Source organism: Trachypithecus francoisi, unplaced genomic scaffold, assembly GCF_009764315.1.
Source record: "Trachypithecus francoisi isolate TF-2019V2 unplaced genomic scaffold, Tfra_2.0 Lachesis_group3, whole genome shotgun sequence".
Classification (NCBI taxonomy): domain Eukaryota; kingdom Metazoa; phylum Chordata; class Mammalia; order Primates; family Cercopithecidae; genus Trachypithecus; species Trachypithecus francoisi.
Genome location: NW_022681468.1, coordinates 99,215,429 through 99,240,119, shown reverse-complemented (window position 1 = coordinate 99,240,119; position 24,691 = coordinate 99,215,429). Strand labels below are relative to the sequence as shown.

Here is a 24,691-nt window from a genome sequence, read left to right as displayed (position 1 = left end):
AATCTCAGCACTTTAGTAGGCCAAGGTGAGCAAATCTCCTGAGGTCAGGAGTTTGAGACCAGCATGACCAACATGGTGAAACTCTGTCTCTACTAAAAATACAAAAACTAGCTGGGTATGGTGACACATGCCTGTAATCTCAGTTATTCAAGAGGCTGAGACAGGAGAATTGCTTGAACCTGGGAGGTAGAGATTACAGTGGGCTGAGATCACACCGCTGAGATCACACCACTGCACTCCAGCCTGAGTGACAGAATGAGACTCTGTCTCAAAAAAAAAAAAAAAAAAAAAAAAGCCAGGCATAATGACACACACCTGTAGTCCCAGCTACTTGGAAGGCTGAGGCAGGAGAATCATTTGAACCTGGGAGGCAGAGGCTGCAGTGAGCCGAGATTGTGTCATTGCGCTCCAGCCTGGGCAACAGAGCAAGACTTCGCCTCAAAAAAAAAAAAAAAAAAAAAAAAATCAATACAGGAAGTCCACTGGTCAAATAAAAAGCAGTTAAGAAAGAAGAAACAGAGAAAGTGGAGGGGGAAGTTTATTTTCAAAGCAATTTAATTTGATAAAAATTTCCAGAATTTAACTCATGCTTTATCGCTTTCATTTTGTTCACTTTGATTTGGTTATGTATGCATTTATGCATGTGTTTATTTATATAATGAACTCTCATTTGAATCCACAGCCCAACTAGCCAATAATATCCATGGGCTTATTGCTTTTCCCATCTCCCAGCCTCCCACAACTAAAGATAACCACTATCCTAAATTTGGTATTATTTCTTCTTCTTCTTCTTCTTCTTCTTCTTCTTCTTCTTCTTCTTCTTCTTCTTCTTCTTCAAGTATTTCATTTTATGAGACAGGGGCTCACTCTGTCACACAGACTGGAATGCAGTGGTGTGATCATAGCTCACTGCAGCCTCCACCTCCTGGGCTTAAGCAATCCTCCCACCTCAGCCACCAGAGTAGCTGGGACTACAGGTGTGCACCACCACGCACAGCTAATTAAAAAAATTTTTTTTGATAGGAAGGAATCTTGCTATATTGCCCAGACTGGTCTTGAACTCATGGCCTTAAGTGATCCTCCCACCTCAGCCTCTCAAAGTGCTGGGATTACATGTGTGAGACACAGCATCAGGCCCTTTTGATTTTTAAAAATAACTTTATCACATATATAGGGGCCTGAACATGAATTGTTGCCTTTCACTTAGTTTAGAATGTTATAAAAGGGGTATCACTCTGTGTGGTCACCTGAGACATGCTTTTTCCATTCATTATGATGCCATCCAGATTCATACTTGCTGTTCCCTGGTTCTTTAATTCATTCACTTTCAGAGCTGTATAACATTCCATTGTGCAAATATACCAAAATTTATTTATTCATTCTCCTACCAGTTTGGGAGAATTGGGGAGGTGCGTGTGTGTGTGTACGTGTGTGAATGTGCACCGATAGTGAAAGAGTTCAATCTTCATCCTCTATGGTGGAAAATCAACAGATGATAACTAAAATTGAAAATGATCAAGAAGCAGCAATATATGTGTAATATTTAGAGATAAAGAAGTAAATATGAAAAGAATCATCAAAAGGAATAAGAGGCCTATGCTGGGCGCAGTGGCTCACGCCTGTCATCCCAGCACTTTGGGAGGCTGAGGCAGGCGGATTCCCTGAGCTCAGGAGTTTTAGACCAGCTTGGGCAACATGGTGAAACCCCGTCTCTACTAAAATACAAAAGATTAGCCAGACATGGCAGCACATGCCTGTAATCCCAGCTACTTGGGAGGCTGAGGCAGGAGAATTGCTGGAACCCGGAGGTGGAGATTGCACTGAGCCGAGATGGCGCCACTGCGCTCCAGCGTGGGCAACAAGAGCGAGACTCTGTCTTAAAGAAAAAAAAAAAAAAAAAAAAGGTGGCCAGGCGCCTATAATCTTTGGGAGGCCGAGATGGATGGATCACTGAAGGTCACGAGGTCGAGACCAACCTGGCCAACATGGCAAAACCCCGTCTCTACTAAAAATACAAAAATTAGCTGGGCGTGGTGGTGAGTGCCTGTAATCCCAGCTACTCAAGAGGCTGAGGCAGGAGAATTGCTTGAACCTTGGAGGCGGAGGTTGCAGTGCACTGAGATCATGCCACTGTGCTCCAACCTGGGTTACAGAGTGAGATTCCGTCTCAAAATAAAAAATAAAAATAAAAAAAGGAATAAAAGTGGTTTCCTCTGGGGAGAAAGAGATGGTAGAGGGAGGATGGAGGAGACTTCTGTTTCTCATAACAAGATTAATTTGATGATTTGACTGTTCCACTAAGCACATGCATAACACTGAAAAATTAAGGATAACTAGCAGAATAACAAAAATAGCATATATAACTTGCAAACCACAACTGAAAAAAAAAACAAAAACGGGACAAAGAAAATGTGATAAATTCAGCAGATGATAGGAAAAGAAACAACAAAAATAATTCTTAAAAGCAATTATTTTTGGCAAGGCGTGGCTGCACATGCCTGTAATCCCAGCACTTTGGGAGGCTCAGTGGGGAGGACCACTTCAGGTCAGGACTTTGAGACCAGCCTGGCCAACATGGTGAAACCCTGTCTCTACTAAAAAACAAAAATTAGCTGGGCATGGTGGCAGATGCCTGTAATCCCAACTACTCAGGAAGCTGAGACAGGAGAATCGCTGGAACCCGGGAGGCGGAGGCTGCAGTGAGCCAAGATCACACCACTACACTCAAGCCTGGGAGAGACAGAGCAAAACTTCGTCTCAAAAACAAAAAGCAAACAAACAAACAAAACAAAAAGAGCAGCTACAGAAGAATTAAGAAATCAGATAAAAAAACAAAACTGGAAAAATTTTAGCAGAGAACTTAGAGGGCTGTCCTTTATAACATGGAATAGGGAAAGATTTCTCAAGCGAGCTGCAAAAAACATTGACAATAAAATATAAGATTGACAATTAAACTATATATATATATATTTTTTTGAGACGGAGTCTCGCTCTGTCGCCCAGGATGGAGTGCAGTGGCGCGATCTCGGCTCACTGCAAGCTCCACCTCCCGGGTTTACGCCATTCTCCTGCCTCAGCCTCCCGAGTAGCTGGGACTACAGGCGCCTGCCATCTCGCCCGGCTAGTTTTTTGTATTTTGTAGTAGAGACGGGGTTTCACCGTGTAGACCAGGATGGTCTCGATCTCCTGACCTCGTGATCCACCCGTCTCGGCCTCCCAAAGTGCTGGGATTACAGGCTTGAGCCAGCGCGCCCGGCCTTAAACTATATTACAATTAAGACTTATTTTTGCAAAAGAAAACTTAGAGAAAGAAAAAGACATACACTGACAAAGAATTCAGCTCAAAAATGGATAAAGAACTTACATTCATTAATATTAAATGTATCAACAGGCCAGTAGAAAAGTGGGCTCTTCAGGTGCATAAAAATTAAAATGTAAAAAATAAAAACAAACAAAAAAAGAAAAACAGGCAAAAGACGTGAACAGCCATTTTATAGAAAGGGAGCCACATATATCAATAAATATATGAAGGGATATTCATTACTAATGATCAGGTAAATGCAAACCAAGACCACAAAAGTTATTATTTTACATACATTTCACTGGCAAAAATTAAAAAGGTTGATATGGGCAGGTGCAGTGGCTCAAGCCTGTAATCTCAGCACTTTGGGAGGTCGAGGCAGGCAGATCACCTGAGGTCAGGAGTTTGAGACCAGCCTGGCCAACACGGTGAAACCCTGTCCCTACTAAAAATACAAAAATTAGCTGGGCATGGTGGCAGGCGCCTGTAATCCCAGCTACTCGGGAGACTGAGGCAGGAGAATTGCTTGAACCCAGGAGGTGGAGGTTGCAGTGAGCCGAGATTGCACCACTGCACTCCAGCCTGGGCGTCTCAAAAAAAAGAAAAAAGAAGGTCGATATGATCAAGTATTAGAGAGAATATAAATCCGTAAGACCTCTTAAACATCGCTGATGAGAATATAAATTGAGGCAACAAGTTTAAAAATAGTAAAATTGATGCAACCATGTCAGAAAACATGCAATTTTTAAAAACCCAACAAGTCTACCTTAGATACATAGATCCAAGATAAATTCTTGCACAGCCACACCCAGAGACACATATAAGACTGTTCACAGCAGCATTATTCAAAATATGAAAAACCTGGAAAAAATCACGGTAGGGTTGGTAAACTGAAAAAAATAAAAAGAGTTAAGTTTAAAAGAATTCCCAGGTATTGATCGGGTATGGTGGCTTACAACTGGGAGGCGAGGTTGGCAGATCTCTTGAGCCCAGGAAGTCAAGATAAACCTGGGAAACGTGATGAAAACCCGTCTCTACAAAAAGTTAGCCAGGCCTGGGGATGTACACCTATAGTCCCAGCTACCTGGGAGTGTGAGGCGGGAGAATCACCTGAGCCCAGGAGGTCGATTCTGCAGCGAGCCCTAATCTGGTACCACTGTACTCCAGTCCAGGCGATAGTTTAGATCCGGTCTCAAAAACAAAAACAAACAAACAAAACAAAACAAAAAAACACGAGAAAAACCAAAAGGAATCCCCAAGTATTGAGAAAAATTTTGAAAATAAAAATGAGTCACACACTGTTGTATCCTGAAAAAACTTCCAAATTCCAAGAGAAAGAAAAATTGTAAGACACACATACAAAAACCCTGGAAACAACCTAAGTACAAATCAATAGAAAATGAATGAATTAGCTACGGTAAATTTATACAATCAAATATACACAGGAGCCAAAATAAATGTGAGACACAAGAGTATGGATGAATCTTAGAAATAAAATATAAAGTAAAAAAGACCCAAAAGATTACATAGCGCATGTACTCTTTCTATAAAGGTGAAAACAATGAAAACAAGAATATATACTTTTTAGGTATACATACAAATGCAACAAAAATTATACAAAGGACAGGAAGGAAATGATGAACACCGGATTCAGGATAATCCTATCTTGGAAGAGATCCAGAAGAGAGAAATGGGGGTGGGGGACATATGGTTAGAGATAAAGTATTGTCAAGATTCTTGCTTTTGTTTTAAGTGATGGATTAATGGATACTTACCACATTATTAATGCTAACTAAATATATAAAAGCAGGCCCCACTTGGAAAGTGTGTCATGAACTGAGGATAATGATGAACCCAAATACATGTACTTGAGGTCCACTGGGGAAAACATAAAATGGAAAAATGAGTTCAAAGTCTTAACCACAATAAACACTAATGAAACAAATTCATCTATTTAAGATAGAAACTAATATACTGGTTTTAAAAGAATCTATTGAGAAGAGATACAAAAGGATAGCCAAATTTACACCAGTTAAATACTAACAAAAATAAACAAAGTGGGCTGGGAACTGTGGCTCACACCTGTAATCCCAGCATTTGGGAGGTTGAGGCGGGTGGATCACCTGAGGTCAGGAGTTTGAGACCAGCGTGGGCAACATGGTGAAACCTCGTCTCTGTTAAAAATACAAAAAAAAAAATTCACTGGGCGTGGTGGCACATGCCTGTAATCCCAGCTACTTGCGAGGCTGAGGTGAAAGAATCACTTGAACCAGGAGGCGGAGGTTGTGGTGAGCTGAGATGGTGCCGCTGCACTCCAGCCTGGGCAATAGAGCAAGACTCCATCTCAAAAACAAACAACAACTCTCTCTCACACGCATGCTCTCTCTCTTTCACTCTCTCTCTCTCTATATATATATGTATATATATGCATATACATATACATGAAATTCCTTTGAGCTGGAGCAACTCAAAGGTGGCTCACGCCTATAATCTCAGTACTTTGAGTCCAAGAATTCAAGACCAAGCTGGGCAACATGACAAAACCCCTTTTCTACAAAAAATACAAAAACTGGCCGGGCACAGTGGCTCATGCCTGTTATCCCAGCACTTTGGGAGGCCGAGGCAGGCAGATCACGAGGTCAAGAGATTGAGACCATCCTGGCCAACATAGTGAAACCCCCATCTTTACTAAAAATACAAAATTTAGCTGGGCGTGGTGGCACGTGCCTATAGTCCCAGCTACTCAGGAGGCTGAGGCAGGAGAATGTCTTGAACCCAGGAGGCAGAGGTTGCAGTGAGCCAACATCGCATCACTGCACTCCAGCCTGGCGACACAGCCAAGACTCCATCTCAAAAAATAAAATAATAGTAAGTTAGCTGGGCGTGGTAGCCCATACCTGTAATCCTAGCTATTCTGGAGGCTGAAGCAGGAGGTTTGCCAGAGGCTTGGGAGGTCAAGGGCCTAGGCAACAGGCACTCTGTCTCAAAAAAAACCCAAAAACAAACAATAACAACAACAACAAAACCGATTGCATTTTTTAAAAAATTAAGAAAAACCCCACCAAGTATATACATGAAAAACAGAAATTTGAGAAATAGCAGATAAAACTGTCATTAGAGTGGGAGAACCTTAGAAATCATCAGATCAAGAAGACAAAAAATGAACATTCTGTTGGAAGTTTTTCTCAAGTTCAAGACAGCTGTTCCTCCTAACAAACTTCCTGCTTTGGGGGAGGTGTCTTTCTACTTTAACAATTTCCCACTGCCTGTGGCCGAAGATTACCACTCAGCAATGCAACAAGTCTTGCAGGGCTACATAAACTGCTGGATTCAATATTCAAATCCAAACTTTGGGATGTTATAGTTCTAAGGGAAGAAAAGTGTTTTGTCCTTTACCCTCCTAGATTCTCTGGCTGGATCCCTGCAGACTAGACTCATAGAAGACAGATTAACAAGAGAAAAACAAACAAGTTTATTAACTTGTGCACATGATGTGAAAGAAACCTCGATGATGCGTAACTCAAATAGGTGGTTACAACGTGGGCTTATATAGCATCTTAGCAAAAAACAATAAATTTCCAGAGAAGTCACATGACGAAGGAGACAGGTTTTAGGCTTCCCTGGGCAGCAAACTGTGGGAAGGTAAAATATATGGGGGAAACTAATGGAATAAGGTTTGTGCAAGTCCATCTCAGCGCCAATTTCCCCTCTTTTTCATGGCCATAAAATTTCCCTGGGAGAGGGAATTTATGGCAGTCTTCTTTTCTCAGAAGTTTCTGCTTTTAGTCAGATAAGGAAAGCTCCAGGAAGGCTTCTTTCTGCATCTGTTGTTTCTCATTTACCTCCAGCTCAAAATAATCCTTATGCCAAAGTGGCATATTCTGTGGTGGCATATTTTGGTTTCCTACACAGTGCAAGTGTCTCCTACTTATGCACAGCACTTCCTGCTCTCTATCTAAACCTGTTCTCTAACCTGAGGCTCCTGAGCACTAAGAATGTTGGTACAATAAAAACCACCCTTTATCTTCCCCTTTCCAGTAACTTGTGAATAATGCATGAAGCTTGTGGGCAGAGACACATAGACAGCTGATTTATGCTCTTAGATATATAAACCTGAAAGGTGAATGCCAGCTGTCAGGAAAAACTTATTCAGAACTTCCAACCCAAAATAAATGAGGATTTGAATAGTACAATAAGAATGAGCTAAATCTATTTTTTCTGTTGTTGTTCATTCAGTAAGTATTCACTGAGCACCTACTATATGCCATGCGTTGTTCTAGGTGCTGGGGATACAGCAGTGAAAAAAGCAACCATCAGCCAGGCCCAGTGGCTCACGCCTGTAATCCCAGCACTTTGGGAGGCTGAAGTGGGTGGATCACAAGGTCAGGAGATTGAGACCATCCTGGCTAATATGATGAAACCCTGTCTCTACTAAAAATACAAAAAATTAGCTGGGCATGGTGGCGGGTGCCTGTAGTCCCAGCTACTCGGGAGGCTGAGGCAGGAGAATGGCGTGAACCTGGGAGGCGGAGCTTGCAGTGAGCAAGATCACGCCACTGCACTCCAGCCTGGGCGACAGAGCAAGACTCTGTCTCCAAAAAAAAAAAAAAAAAAAAAAGATTCTAGCTAATTCATTAATATTTTTAAGTATAAATACCAGAAATGATGAGATAAAGCTGTCATTATTTGTATCACTCCAAAAGAAACAACTTTAAAATTCTGTAGGTTGGGTGTGGTGACTCACCCTTATAATCCCAGCACTTTGGGAGGCCAAGGCAGGTAGATCACTAGAGCCCAGGAGTTCAAGACCAGCCTGGGCAACACGGCGAAACCCCATCTCTGCAAAAACTACAAAAATTATCCAGGCGTGGTGGCACACACCTGTGGTCTCAGCTACTTGCAAGGCTCAGGTGGGAGGATCACTTGAGTCCGGGAGGTAGAGGCTGCAGTAAGCCATGATCATGCCACTGCACTCCAGCCTGGGTGACAAAGTGAGATTATGTCTCAAACTAAAGAAAAGAAAAGAAAACAAAACAAAACCCTGTAATAAGTAAAACTAGTAATGCAGCTAGATACAGGATCGTATGTAGGTTAAGTATCCCTTATTTGAAATGCCTGGGTTCCATAAGTGTTTTGGATTTTGGTGGGTTTTTTTTTGGATTCTGGAATATCGGCATCAGGGATGGGACCCAAGGCCAAACACGAAAGTCATTTATGTTTCATATACACTTTATACACATGGCTTAAAGATCATTTTATAGAATATTTTTATTAATTTTGTGCATGAAACAAAGTTTGTATATTGAACCATAGATAGCAAAGGTGTCACTCTCTCAGTCACCCATGTGGACAATCTGTGGCTGTTTGGCATCACTGCCATTCCTGACTCTGAATTTTTATGTTACTGATAAGCAGTCTTTTCTTATTCACACAAAAGTACTTAACATTAAAAAATATATATGACACACTATTAATACAATGAAAAAAAATAGCATGTTCCCGGTAACTAGGCAGCATGGTAGCATCACCAGAATCTGTATCAGCTGTGAAACAACAGCAACTAATGACAGCTTTCAGTCTCCACCTACGATGCTGTGTTTTGATTAAAAGGTTATTGTACACCACATTTTATTTTTTAGGTGAGAAGAAACATCAGAAGCAGTTAAGGGACCAGGAAGTGGGTCCTCTAGGGATAAGGAGGCACTCTGTTGAATGGCTTTTTTTAAATGTTTCCTCCGGAATCATCTGCCTCATTAACAACAGTACTTTGTCTTAGAAATCTCTCTTTGATTTTACAAACTCATATGACTTTTTGTTCGGTTATGAATGTATGCTGCTCTAGTTGTCCAATAAGCCCGTCATATATTTTCACTATGTTGTCTATAGTCTTTGTTTTTTTTTTCTTTTTGAGATGGAGTTTTGCTCTTGTTGCCCAGGCTAGAAAGGAATGGCACGATTTCACCTCACTGCAACCTCCACTTCCCGGCTTCAAGTGATTCTCCTGCCTCAGCCTACCCAGTAGCTGGGATTACAGGCACCCACCACCACGCCCGGCTAATTTTTTGTATTTTTAGAAGAGACAGGATTTCACCATGTTGGCCAGGCTGGTCTCGAACTCCTGACCTCAGGTGATCCACCCACTTTGGCCTCCCAAGGTGCTGGGATTACAGGCGTGAGCCACCATGCCCAGCCAACATCGTCTTTCTCATCACTACTATCACAATCACCTTGATTCAGAACCACTTCAGCTATTTCAGCATTGGTCAATGAATGAACAATGGGAGCTTCATTAGCAGTGTTAAAAATCTCCTTGATATCCACTTCTTGTAGGTTTGTGACAGACTCTGAACATATATTTTTGACATATGTAAGAAGGTCAAACATCATTTTTGTTCTCACTTGACATAAAAAAAATCCTTCAAAGTCACTACTTTGTTCGTCATCATCACTGAACACAGTCACAGGCCAGAGGTTTTGCCAGGCATGCACAGCTATGTCTTTAGTCACTGTTTCAAGTGCTGGCAATATGGCATCCTTCCTGCTAAACTCCTTTTGAAAACTTTCCTTATCCATGCCTCTGTTCACTGCTGGTAGCATGCTGTTCAAGAAAGTGTTTTCATAATTACTCTTCATTGATCTAAGGATATCCTTGTCACGTGGCTGAATTGATGAAATCACACTTGGGGGAAAGTACCCGGCATAAACACTATTTGTGTGTGTGAGTGTGTATTTTTAGTAGAGATGGGTTTCACCATGTTGGCCAGGCTGCCCTCGGACTCCTGACCTTAGGTGATCCACCCACTTTGGTCTCCCAAAGTGCTGGGATTACAAAAAAATACAAAAAATATTTTTTTCATATGAGCCACCATGCCCGGCTGATAAACACTATTTTTGATAAGAACTTCAGCTGGAGGATGAGCAGAACAGCTGTCAAGGAATAACAAAATCTTGCAATCATCATCTAGTCCAGCTTCCCTGCAATAAGCGCTAGCCATTGGTACAAAATGTTTGTGAAACCAGTCACAAAATATGTCTTTGGTGAGCCATGCCTGTTGTTGTTACTGTTTTTTAAGAGAAAGGGTCTCAGTATGTTGCCTACGCTGGGTTTGAGTTGGGCTCAAGCGATTTTCCCACCTCAGCCTCTCAAGTAGCTGGGACTACATGCATGTGTAGCTATGCCTAGCTTTCCACGCCTATTTGTTAGCATAATAATGGACTGGTAAGAAATTCACTCCTCTGGCTGGATCGGGGCCCCCAGCTGCTGGGGGGCGAGGTGGCTCATGCCTGCAATCCCAGCACTTTGGGAGGCCAAGTGGGGTGGATCACTTGAGGTCAGGAATTAGAGACCAGCCTGGCCAACATGGTGAAACCCCATCTCTACCAAAAATACACACACAAAAAAATTAACTAGGCCTGGTGGCGTGTGCCTATAGTCCCAGCTACCAGGGAGGCTGAGGTGAGAGAATCGCTTGAACCCGAGAGGTAGAGGTTGCAGTGAGCTGAGATTGTGCCACTGTACTCCAGCTTAGGTGACAGAGCAAGACCCTGTCTCAAAAAAAAAAAAAAATTCACTCCTTTAAAACAATGAGGATGCAAGCTTTTGCTTCTCACAGCAAGTTTAAACTTATGCATGCCTGCTGCATTAGCACATTCCAACACAGCTATTCTGTCTTTGACATCCTTAATTTCTGTAAAGGCTGCCTCATTCACTGTAGTCATTGTCTTTCTGGTGTAATATGCCAAAACAATGGTGTTTCATGAGCATTATACATTTGTTGTGTCGTCAGATTTTCTTTTTTTTTTTTTTTTTTTTTGAGACGGAGTCTTGCTCTGTCGCCCAGGCTGGAGTGCAGTGGCCGGATCTCAGCTCACTGCAAGCTCCGCCTCCTGGGTTCACGCTATTCTCCTGCCTCAGCCTCCGGAGTAGCTGGGACTACAGGCGCCCGCCACCTCGCCCGGCTAGTTTTTTTGTATTTTTTAGTAGAGACGGGGTTTCACCGTGTTAGCCAGGATGGTCTCGATCTCCTGACCTCGTGATCCGCCCGTCTCGGCCTCCCAAAGTGCTGGGATTACAGGCTTGAGCCACCGCGCCCGGCCCAGATTTTCTTTTTATGTTCTTTCTTTTTTCTATTTATTTTTTGCAGTCTTGCTCTGTCGCCTAGGCTGGAGTGCAGCAGCACTGTCTCAGCTCACTGCTGCAGCCTCAACCTCCCAGGCTCAAGTGATCCTCCCATCTCAGCTCCCCAAGTATCTGGGACTACAGGTGTGCGTCACCATGTCTGGTTAATTTTTTTGTATTTTTTTAGAGGCAGGGTTTCACCATGTTTGCCAGGCTGGTCTCAAACTCCTGAGCTCAGGCAATCTGCATCCCCCCACCCCCAGTTTCCCAAAGTGCTGGAATTATAGGCATGAGTCACCGTGCCAGGCACAGATTTTCATCAGTGATTTCCTTGATGAACTCATCAATAAATTTCTCCACTGCTTTGTGATCAGCAAATGCTTTATCATCACAAATCCTTAAATACATGATGTCGTGTCTTTCCTTAAATTTCTGGAACCAGCCTGTTGAATATGCATAGTTCCCTTCAATTTTCAGTTGATCGTGATAGATTTGTGTTTTTTGTTTTTTTGGGTTTTTTTGAGATGGAGTCTTGCTGTGTCACCCAGGCTGGAGTGCAGTGGCAGATCTCAGGTCACTGCAACCTTTGCCTCCTGGGTTCAAGACATTCTCCTGCCTCACCCTCCTGAGTAGCTAGGACTACAGGAGTACACCTGTAGTACCAGCTACCTTTTTATATTTTTAGTAGAGACAGGGTTTTTTTGCTTTGTTTTGTTTTGTTTTTAGTAGAGACAGGGTTTCACCATGTTGGCCATGCTGGTCTCAAACTCCTGACCTCAAGTGATCCGCCCACCTCTGCCTCCCAAAGTGCTGGGATTACAGGTATGAGCCACCGTGCCCGGCCAATCATGATAGATTTTTGCTTGTTTATGGTCGGCATGTCATGAAATGGCCTGTGTTCACTGTGACAGTGACAGATCCATTCTTTCAATACGTGATTCAGATCTTCATTTTTAGCTTTATGCAGTGTTTTTAAAATTTTTCATTAACCTGTGTTCATCACTTTTAGCATAAAACTTCAACAGTTTATCCTTCTGTTTCTTCAGGTCCTATATGGTGGTCATTCCAAGACCACACTCTTCTGGAAGATATTTCACACACACTGCTGCACAGTTCCTCCAACAGCTTGACTTTTTGTGCTATAGATAAATATAAATACATCCTCTTTTTCTTTTATTTTCTTCTTTTTTTTTTTCTGAGACAGAGTTTCACTCTTGTTGTCCAGGCTGGAGTACAATGGTGCAATCTCGGCTTACTGGAAACTTCACCTCCCGGAATCAAGCGATTCTTCTGCCTCAGCCTCCCAAGTAGCTGGGACTACAGGCACCCACCACCACACCTGGCTCATGTTTTATTTTTAGTAGAGACAGGGTTTCACTATGTTGACCAGGATGGTCTCGAACTCCTGACCTCAGGCGATCCATCTGCCTCGGCCTCTCAAAGTGCTGGGATTACAGGCATGAGCCACTGCACCTGGTCTATCCTCTTTTTCTTGTTACTGTTACCCACAGGGAGATCTGCAAGTCTTTTTGATATTTCTTTTTTTTTTTTTTTGAGATGGAGTCTCACTCTGTCACCCAGGGTGAAGTATAGTGGCACGATTTCGGCTCACTGCAACCTCCGCCCCCTGGGTTCAAGCGATTCTGCCCAGTAGCTGGGATTACAGGCACCTGCCACCATGCCCAGCTAATTTTTAGTTTTAATAGGAATGGGGTTTCACCATCTTGACCAGGCTGATCTTGAACTCCTGACCTTGTGATCTGCCCGCCTCAGCCTCCCAAAGTGCTGGGATTACAGGTGTGAGCCACTGCGCCCAGCCAGTTTGTTCCTCTTTTACTTTGTCTAGTGTATTCTTATCCTTCAAGGCCCATGCCAATTGTTGCTCCATTAATTCATTTTAACATATTTATGAGCGCTTAACTGTCCCTTCTCCTAGCTGCTGGAAATACAGGAAGGAATTAGACCAGTTCCCTGCTCTCTGTTATGGGGGGACCATACTGCCACCACACCCAGCTGATTTTTGTATTTTTAGTAGAGATGGGTTTCACTGTATTTATCAGACTGGTCTTGAACTCCTGACCTCAGGTGATCCACCTGCCTTGGCCTCCCAAAGTGCTGGGATTACAGGTATGAGCCACCGCACCCGACCCACTACTCATTTTTAATACAAGTCGAGCATCCCTAATCTGAAAATAGGAAATCTAAAATGCTCCAAAATTTGAAACTTTTTAAGGACCAACATGACACTACAAGTGGAAAATTCCACACCTGCTCTCATGTGTGTCACAATCAAAAACGCAGGCACACAACATATTGTTTATTCAGTGTCCCCATGGAAAAAAATGTCCTCCCAGCCCCCTTCAGCTATGATATATCTTTTCCCTACATGTCCAGATTCCCCCACCCAAGCATGGCCACAAAGGACATAAATGGTAAGTGCATAGGCCAGATGCATTAACGGCAGTTTCCCTGCGATGCCTAACATAGGGCCAGGACCTATGCACATTGCTCGTTGTGGTTTTTTTGCTTCTTCTCTGCTCTGTGGTATAAATATTTTGCTGAAATATCAAAAAGAGGCTGGGCACGGTGGCTCACGCCTGTAATCCCAGCACTTTGGGAGGCCAAGGCCAGATAATTGCCTGAGCCCAGGAGTTCAAGACCAGCCTGGGCAACATGGCAAGACCCCCGTCTCTATTAAAAGAAAAAACGAATAGTTTTCTGTATACCACCAGCAGCCACCGATAAAATGTAATAGAAAGAAAATATACCACTGGGTGAGGTGGCTCATGTGCGTAATCCCAGCACTTTGGGAGACCGAGGCGGGATGATCACCTGAGGTCAGGAGTTCGAGACCAGCCTGGCCAACATGGTGAAACCCTGTCTCTACTGAAAATGCCAAAATTAGGCTGGGCACAGTGACTCACGCCTATAATCCCAACACTTTGGGAGGCTGAGGCAGGCAGATCACCTGACATCAGGAGTTCAAGACCAGCCTGACCAATATGGTGAAACCCCATCTCTACTAAAAATACAAAAATTAGCCAGCCTGTGGTAGCACATGCCTGTAATCCCAGCTACTCAGGAGGCTGAGGCAGGAGAATCACTTGAACCTGGGAGGCAGAGGTTGCAGTGAGCCAAGATCATGCCACCGCACTCCAGCCTGGGCCACAGAGGAAGACCCTGTCTCAAATAAATAAATAAATAAATAATAAATAAATAAATATATCAAAAATTAGCCAGGCATGGTGGCACACGCCTGTCATCCCAACTACTTGGGTGGCTGATGCAGGAAAATTGCTTGAACCCAGGAAGTGGAGGTTGCCGTGAGCCAAGATCCTACCACTGCACTCTAGCCTGGGAGACAGAGGGAGACTGCATCTCAAAAAAAAAAAAAAGATACCAAAACTAGTAACATGAGTTTGTCAATATCATTGGATACAAGATTAAGATACAAAAATTACTACTAATTGGAAATAATGAATTGAAAAATATAGTGGAAGAAACCTAACACCCAATCGTATCAAACATTATAATAGCCTTCCCCTTTCAGAAAAATTCAGTGCTGACACCTGGACAGGCAGAGCAGGGAGCCCATGGAGGGGCAGCTTGGCTTGGGGAATCAGAGCCCCAGTGGGCTGAGAGTCCACAAAAGTGAGACAGTATATAAGGAAAGTGAGAGCATGAACAGGGTGAGGAGATGTACCCACTGGGGACAGCTTGATGGTGGGGGCATTGGAGTCTAAACAGGGTGAAGGGACTGCCAAGTACAATCTGGCATGAGGCGAGGGGGGAGGAGAGTTTCATGTGGCGAAGGTGATCCTTCTGCTGGGAGACAGAGGAAGGCATCCACATGGGGGCTGGGAGGGAGGCGGCAGCAGTCAGAGGCTGGTTACGTATAAGGCAATTGATCAAATCATGTAATATGTCAAAGACAACAGAGCCGAGTTTCTCACTGTCAGAGAAGGCAGTTACAAATATGGAAAGGGGAAAGCTACAGTGTACGTTGTGGGGTTGGATTGGAACTGGAGGTGTTATGTGAATCATGGTTTTCAATACAGACATAAAAAGGAACACAGACATGCATATATAGAGAGATATACACTTTATTCCTTAGCTTTGCCCACTGAGAGGCCCTGGGAGAGGCCCTTAAAGCTATGTACATGCGTCATTTTCAGATATGGAAGGCAGGCAAAGAACCACTATCAGAGAGCTATAAGCCTAACTATCCCAAGGTTCATGAGAGCTCAGGGATGTTTGAGTTCTAGCCATCCAGAATAGACAGGCCTCTTTAAATACCCTGGCATTCTTTGAAAAGTCATTTAATAAAAAAAAATTACCAAAGGGATTGAGAAGAAATAGGCAATCTGAATATTGGTGTATCTGTTAAAGAAATTGAATTTGTAATTTAAAAACGAAAAACAGGGCCGGGTGCGGTGGCTCAAGCCTGTAATCCCAGCACTTTGGGAGGCCGAGGCGGGTGGATCAGGAGGTCAGGAGATCGAGACCATCCTGGCTAACACGGTGAAACCCCATCTCTACTAAAAAATACAAAAAAACTAGCCGGGTGAGGTGGCCAGCGCCTGTGGTCCCAGCTACTCGGGAGGCTGAGGCAGGAGAATGGCCTAAACCCGGGAGGCGGAGCTTGCAGTGAGCCGAGATCCAGCCACCGCCCTCCAGCCTGGGCGACAGAGCGAGACTCCGTCTCAAAAAAAATAAATAAATAAAAAATAAAAACAAATAAAAACAAAAAACAGGCCGGGTGTAGTGGCTCACACCTGTCATCCCAGCACTTTGGGAGGCTGAGGTGGGAGGATCACTTGAGCTCAAGAGTTCGAGACCAGCCTGGACAACATGGTGAAACCCATCTCTACAAAAATTAGCCGGGTGTGGTGGTGTGCCCCTGTAGTCTCAGCTACCTGGAGGGTTGAGATGAAAGGATGCCTTGAGCCCAGGAGGCAGATGTTATAGTGAGCAGAGATTGTACCACTGCACTCCAGCCTGAGCAAGAGAGCCAGACCTAGCCTCAAAAAAAAAAAAAAAAAGAAAAACCCAAAACCAAAAACAACTCATCAAACACACACACACACTCACACACACAAGCAAGCATGCACACACACACATAGGGACTCACTATTCTTAGAGGGAAATTCATAGATGTGCAACTATTAGCATTAGAAAAGAAGAAAATTTTTAAATTAACTTTCCATCTTAAGTAACTAGAAAAAGAAGGGCAAATTCAACTCAAAGTAGAGGGGAGGAAATAAGATAAGAGAGGAAATCAATAAAATAAGAAACAAACAAACATTAGAGAAAAATCAATGATGCCAAAAGCTGGTTCTCTGAAAAGATCAATAAAATTGATAAACCTCTAGATAGACTGATCAAGAAAAAAGAAAGACACAAATTACGAATACATGTTGATTTCAGTTTGTTTTACTCTTACGTTAAACATTCACATAATTCTAGAGTTAAATGTACAAAACAAGGTATATTCCAGGAAGTATAGCTTCTACCCCATCCATTCCATCCTGTCTCCTTCCTCTCCTATACGTAATCATTTTATTTATTATCTGTGGTTTCCAAATTCTTCCATTTTTTACCATAAGAAAAAAACACGTATAGTGAATACATTTGCAGTGTTGTTTTAAGGAACATTGTGTCTCTCAGGGTTCTCATGGACTGGTTTAAGACTCTTGCGAATATAGTGATTATATTCAAACATAATCAATATATTCAAACAAAACCTTTTAGTATGCTCAAAACCACATGAAAGAGTGTGCTCAGTAGATCAATTAAACTGGTTGTATTTAATAAATATCTACAGAGAATATCTAAGGGGTTCACCCTGACCCTGCTGAAGGAGGATTCCATCTTTTTGTTGACTGAGCAAAAAAGCATCTGACCATCCAAATTAGGCTCCTGTGAAAGATGTGTTCTGTTTATTTATCAAAATCCTACTTTGTATTCTAAAAGTCCTACTGATGCAGATTCTCTTTATAATGTGACCAGTGAAGTTTGTGGACCTGATACCATCAAAGGACAAATGCATCCCAACTGGGGGATGGAAATCTTTCAAAAGTCTTTTGTTGATAGCATCTAATTATGTTATCCTTTTGCTTTCATAAAGTCCTTTTATAAAGACTTAACTAAAACTCTTGATTAAAACTATAGTTACTTGTTTGTTTTATCCTGAAATAAAATATAGTATCATCCCTGATAATAATAGAACTGGTGAGTTCATAATGAAATGTAATATTATAACTGTCCTGGGTAGCCTTCTAATGCATATCTGTACTTGGTGCTAGGTATTTGTAATAATTCCTGATTCTACTGAGGAAACACTTGTGTAGCTTGATCCAAGTGCGTGAGTTTATTTTCAGTTTGAAGGTGATAGTGTTCCAGTAACCTACAATTTATACTTGGAAGAGGTTTTTGGCTACTAGTCCTTACTTGGCAGACAAGTCTAGTTGCTAATGTGAAAAGAAATCTCCTTTACCTATCTCCTTTATGACACAGTGGAAAACATGGGCCATACTGTACAAGAGTCGTGGATGAGTTTGGATCAGCCTGTCTCTGGTTCAATGTTGGTTAAATGTGCAAGATTCAAACATAAGAATTCTTGTTGGGCTGTGTATTAGTCTGTTTTCACACTGCTGATAAAGACATACCTGGGATTGGGCAATTTATAAAAGAAAGAGGTTTAGTGGACTTACAGTTCCATGTGGCTGGGGAAGTCTCACAATTATGGCAGAAGGCAAAGAAGAGCAAGTCACGTCTTACATGGATGGTAGCAGGCAAAGAGAGAGTTTGTGCAGGGAAACTCCCATTTTTAAAACCATCAGATCTCATGAGACCTATTCACTATCACGAGAATAGCACGGGAAAGACCTGCCCCCATGATTCAATTACCTCCCACCAGGTTCCTCCCATAATACGTGGGAATTGTGGGAGTTACAATTCAAGATGTGAATTGGGTGGTGACACAGCCAAACCATATCAGGCTGAGTGCAGTGGCTCATGCCTGTAATCCCAGCTACTCGGGAGGCAGAGGCAATAGAATCGCTTGAACCTGGGAGGTGGAGGTTGTAGTGAGCTGAGATTACACCACTGCATGCCAGCCCTGGGTGACAGAGTGAGACTCCGTCTCAATTAAAAACAGAATAAATTTCACATTCATCTTTCCCCTACTTCTGAACTATCAGAGATTTTCTGTTCATTGTTTGTTGTTTCTTTTTAGTCCTCCTCCACCTATTCCTGTACACCTCTTCTATGTGTACACAATCATACATACGTAACATGGGATGTGAAACTTTGCAAATGAAGGTGGTTTATGACATAAATTTAAAAATAAAGGGTTCCAAAAATTAGAAATAAAAATATAAAGTTAGTTCTTTCTATAGATATAAAACAAACACACATATACACACATATGTATAAGAGAGATTGTTATAGCAAAGTATATTAAATTATTATCTTATTTAGAGCTTTAATAACCTTAATTTTAAAACACAATTACACTTTCACATGGCAAAATTATAAGATCCAAACCTATAATACATTAATTATTTTACTAGTAACTAATAACATTTTGAGTTCGAGAAAGAATCAGTGTATTTTGCAATTAGACAAAAATAGACTTAGAGTTCATGTAGGGATTGTGCAGTAGCCATAAATTCTTTTTCCTTTTCTTTTAGGCTCAAATATCTTGGAACTGATTTACAGTGTCTAGGTCTAGATCCTTTTCATTGTTAGCATCATTTAACACAACACTAGTTATTTTAAAAGGAAAAAATAAAAGTCTTAATATACCATTAGGGAAACATAGGAGAAAATGCCTATTGGTAGATGGAGTTTTATATGAGTAAAACAGGTTGGAATATATAAAAATATACACTTTTGAGATATGGACAAAATTTTCCCTTTGCTTTTTAGGTTTTATACCTAGATATGGATGCATTTTTTTTTTTTTTTTTTTTTTTTTTTGAGACGGAGTCTTGCTCTGCCACCCAGACTGGAGTGCAGTGGCCGGATCTCAGCTCACTGCAAGCTCCGCCTCCCGGTGTACGCCATTCTCCTGCCTCAGCCTCCCGAGTAGCTGGGACTACAGGCGCCCGCCTCGTCGCCCGGCTAGTTTTTTGTATTTTTAAGTAGAGACGGGGTTTCACCGTATTAGCCAGGATGGTCTCGATCTCCTGACCTCGTGATTCGCCCGTCTCGGCCTCCCAAAGTGCTGGGATTACAGGCTTGAGCCACCGCGCCCGGCCATGGATGCATTTTTTAAAAAGTTTAAAGTACACATTTAATTTATCTATTAAATTATTTATTTTTTATCACAGATAATATTCTGTTGAACCTCAATTATTCACAAATCTTTGGATAAACAGATAAATTGTTAAATTCAATATTGTTTTTCTTCAAAATCCCCAAAGCATGTGATTGTAAAAAAATAAAATTAAGTAAATATTAAAATATAATACATTAATATTATTATCAACAGTAATTCAAGAAATGTTATTCTTTAAAATCTTACCCAGAAAGTTTAAGCAGAAAATTGTATAGGCCCATAATTTTTAATATAAATTTATAATACAATATGAGTTTTACAGAGAGTGCAGAGCTTAAAAAAGGAGTCTTTTAAGGTAAAAGATGACAAGGACTGGGATAAAAACCACAGGAGAAAATGGTTAAAGTGGAAGCGGAGGAAGAAATCCTTGGAAGTAAAAAAGGCAAAGAACTAAGAAGCCAGCATGTTGAATGTTTTATCTACATGGGAAGTGAAATCACCAAGATTAACACTGGAGAAATGGGAGGGAGAAAGAGAGAGATGGTACAACAGGAGGTGCTAAATATTTCAATGAGTAAGGGTACTTTGAGGATGGTAGATGGTAATAAGAAGAGGAAATGAGTAGTTAGCCTGATCCTTTTTTTTTTTTTGAGACAGAATTTTGCTCTGTTGCCCAGGCTGGAGTGCAGTGGCACGATCTCAGCTCACTGCAACCTAAGCCTCCTGGGTTCAAGTGATTCTCCTGCCTCAGCCTCCCAAGTAGCTGGGATTACAGGCACCCACCACCACGCCCAGCTAATTTTGTATTTTTAGTAGAGACAGGGTTTTACCATGTTGGCCAGGCTGGTCTCGAACTCTTGACCTCAGGTGATCAGCCCACCTCGGCCTCCCAAAGTGCTGGGATTACAGGCACGAGCCACCAAGCCCGGCCTTGATCTTATGTGTTTCAGATGAGCAGAGTGCGTGTGTGTGTGTGTGTGTGTGTGTGTGTGTGTTGGGTGGTGGGGGAGTGGAAGGAACCCTGTGTGGAGTGAAGTAGGGTGTCTAACCCAGTTCTCAGACCAGAGGCACAGGTGGGGACACAGGCAGGGATGTACCTTTCACAGGGGGCTCCAGAGAGAGGGCCAGAAATACAGTTCATGTTCCCCTCACCGCCCTTGTGCTTGGGAGTCAGCCAACCAGAAGAGACGCCTTTTCCTAATTGACCTCAAGGTACTATAGAGTGCAGTCAGTAGTCCTGGGTTCAAGGGCATGACAGAAAAGGCCGCAGCCATTTGAGAGGACTGCCACAGGAGCCACGCCCACAGGGAGACTTGGGGTTCTTTTAGAGCAAGAAGGTGAAGGTGAAGGGAGTATCCAAAGCAAGGGCTGGAGATGCAGGGGAGTTTGCTAATGACAGACCCTGGGGTCCAGAGAATATGAAGAAAGGTTCCGGGGTCAAAATTACTGGGAGAAAATGTAGTTGCTCACGATTACAACCTTGGGGGCAGGGAGGATCTCTTAAACAAGATTTTTAAAAAATGCTGAAGGGCATTTAAAAAAAAATCAATAGATTTAAGCATTGAAAACACTCTAGTTCAATAGAGTGCCCCATAGACAGCGCAAGCAGACTAGTGACAGTCTGGGAGAAACTTGTGCAAAGCCAAGAAGAGAGTCATAGCTGGAACATTCAAGAACTCCTGCAAATCAGCAAGAGAAGAAAAGGAAACCCAATTTTTTTTTTTTTTTTTTGAGATAGTCTCGCTCTGTTGCCCAGGCTGAAGTGCAGAGGTGCAGTCTCAGCTCACTGCAACTTCTGCCTCCTGGGTTTAGCAATTCTCCTGCCTCGAGCTCCCTAGTAGCTGGCATTACAGGTGCCCGCCATCACGCCCAGCTAATTTTTTGTATTTTTAGTTGAGACAGGGTTTCATCATGTTGGCCAGGCTGGTCTCGAACTCCTGACCTCAGATGATCCACCTGCCTCAGCTTCCCAAAGTGCGAGGATTACAGGTGTGAGCCACTGCTCCTGGCCAGAAAACCCAATTTTTAAATGGGCAAGGGATTTCATACACAACTCACTGAAGGGGAAACATACCTGGCTAGTGAGCATTTGAAGGGAGGTTTGATCTCACCAGTAATGAAAACAATGCAAATCAAAACAACAGATACCACTTCACTAAAATCAGAAGTCATACGCTATCAAGTTCTGGCAAATATGGTGGAGAGCCTTAGGTCCTGCTGATGTAAGTGCAAAGTGGTACAGCCGTCTGGAGAGAAGGCTGATAGTACTTAGTGAAATGAAGAGCACATACTTCCCATGACATAACAATCCCCATGATTGCTATGGATACACCTTCCCTCCCCACTTCCCAAAAAACCTGTCTTTCCAAGGCTCATAAGGTTTACAGTAACAATGTGTGTCCTAATGAGGAGCTGGAAAGAGGCTGGAGCTGTGGCTCATGCTTATAATCCTAGCACTTTGGGATGCCAAGGCAGGAGGATCACTTGAGGCCAGGAGTTTGAGACCAGCCTGAGCAACACTGAGAGACCCCACCTCTGCAAAAATGAAAAAAAAAAAATTAACTGAGTATGGTGGTGCACACCTGTAGTTCCAGCTTCTTGGGAGGCTGGGGTGAGAGGATCACTTGAGCCCAGGAGACTGCCGTGAGCCATGATCATGCCACTGCACTCCAGCCTAGTGACAGAGGGAGACCTTGTCTATGAAATAAAATAAAATGAAATAAAATAGGCAAATCTATAGAGCCAGAAAGTAGATTCATGTTTGCCTAGGCCTGGAAGTAATGGGTGGGTTGGGGGTGGGTGATGATTAAGGAGTATGGGGTTTGTTTTGGAGGTGATGAAAACATTCTAAAATTGATCATGGTGATGGTTACGTAACAGTGAATATACTGAAAGCCACTGAGTTGTATACTTACATGAGTGAATTGTATGGCATGTGAATGATATCTTAATAAGGCTGTTTTAAAATGAGTATGAAAGCAAACCACAGAATAGGAGAAGATATTTGCAACACTTACAATCAAAACAGAACTCATATTCAGAAAACATAAAGAACTTCAAGCCTAGGCCACATGGCAAGACCCCATCTTTACAAAAAATACAAAAATTAGCCAGGTGTGGTGGTGTACATGTAGTACTTGGGAGGCTGAGGTGGGAGGATTGCTTGAACCCAAGAGGTCAAGGCTGCAGTGAGCCATGATTGCACCACTGCACTCCAGACTGGCTGGCAGAGCAAGACACTATCTCAAAAAACAATAATAAAAAATAAAAATAAAGAACTCTATTTATTTATTTATTTATTTGAGATGGAGTCTCACTCTGTCACCCAGGCTGGAGTGCAGTGGTGGAATCTTGGCTCCCTGCAACCTCTGCCTCCCAGGTTCAAGCAATCCTCCTGCCTCAGCCTCCAGAGTAGCTGGGATTACAGGCGCCCACCACCATGCCTGGCTAATTTTCATATTTTTAGTAGAGACAGTGTTTCACCATATTGGTCAGGCCGATCTCAAACTCCTGACCTCAGGTGATCCACTCGCCTTGGCCTCCCAAAGTGCTGGGATTACAGGTTTGAGCCACTGTGCCCAGTCAAAAAATAAAGAAATTTAAATGTTAATAAGAAAACATAAAGACAACCTCATATCAAAAGAAAAAAAAAAGACTTGAGTAAGTACAATCATTCCTTGGTATCTGCCAGGGATTGGTTCCAGGACCTGTGGATATCAAAATCCACAGATGCTCAAGTTCCTTATATAAAATGATGTAGTATTTGCATATAACCTATACACATCCTTCCACATACATGAAATTATCTCTAGATTACTATAATACCTAGTACAATGTAAATGCTATGTAAATAGTTGTTATACTGTATTGTTTTTATTTGTATTATTTTTTATTGTTGTATTGTCATTTTTATTTATTTATTTTTTTTCTGAATATTTCCAATCTGCAGTTGGTCGGATCTGTGGATTCAGAGCACCAACTGTATTGCAAAAAGAGAATCTCTAAATGGTCAATAAGCAAGTGAAAAGTACTCAATATTGACAGCAGTGATGGAAATGTGTACTAAGCCACATATGTACTAAAAGCCACAATAAGAAGCCAGAGGCTGCGTGGTGGTGCTGGGGAAGCAGAGAGTACGAGCGCGAGTGAGCGGCTGAGTGGGCCTGGACCCGGGGCAGGTGCAGAAGTTCGGCTGCTTGGGCACCACCAACAAGGACATGCTCATCTCTGAGTTCTAGGGGCTGCTTGGCTTCCAGTTCAACTCTGCTGAGGGCACCTTCTTCCTAGACACGACCAACTGGAACCTGCAAGCAGCAGCTGGTGCCTATTGTGACTTTGATAGCCCAAACATCAATGTGCCCTCTATGTCCTTTGTTGAAGATGTCACCAAAGGAGAAGCAGAGTCAATACCTCCTGATAATTAGTTTGTAAAATCATGGTAGATCCAGAATTCTGGGACAGAGGCCTGGCTTCCAGGGGTTTGTCTTAAGTATGTTGGGGGAGACCAATTTGGACTCGTGAATGTGGTGATAGTGAGAGCACTAGAAGCCCCTCAAAATTGCAGATGTCAGCGTCCAGATGTGCAGCTCCAGCAGAGCAGGAATGTATCAGGGACAGTGGTGGATGTGCACTGCTATAGGACTCTGCTATGGAGCTGTTACCAGGAAGATTCTTGATGTAAAGATGGGTGGACTTTTAGGAGTAATGCAGCTGCCGTCATCTTTTGAAACTCAGCTCAATGCACCGCTGCATCCCAAGGTAGAAGGAAACTTAAATCAGCTTGCCTCTTCCCAAAAGAACCAAGAATCAGAAGAAAACAACTTAAAAGACCCTGGGGGTTCCGGGTTCCACCCAATCAGTGAAAACACACTGGCTCCTGCTCCTGACCAAACAGAACAAGATCAGAATAGACTCACAGAACTCTGTAAATCTGTCCCCCAGCAGTCACGCAAACAGCTTATCAGTAGTAAGGCTCCACAGGCCTTAG

At 42.6% G+C, this 24,691-nt stretch overlaps 1 pseudogene; it reads left to right on the top strand.

The window, feature by feature from the left end:
* The first annotated feature begins 15,013 nt into the window (after window positions 1-15,013).
* On the top strand, window positions 15,014-24,691 carry LOC117071079 (annotated as a pseudogene).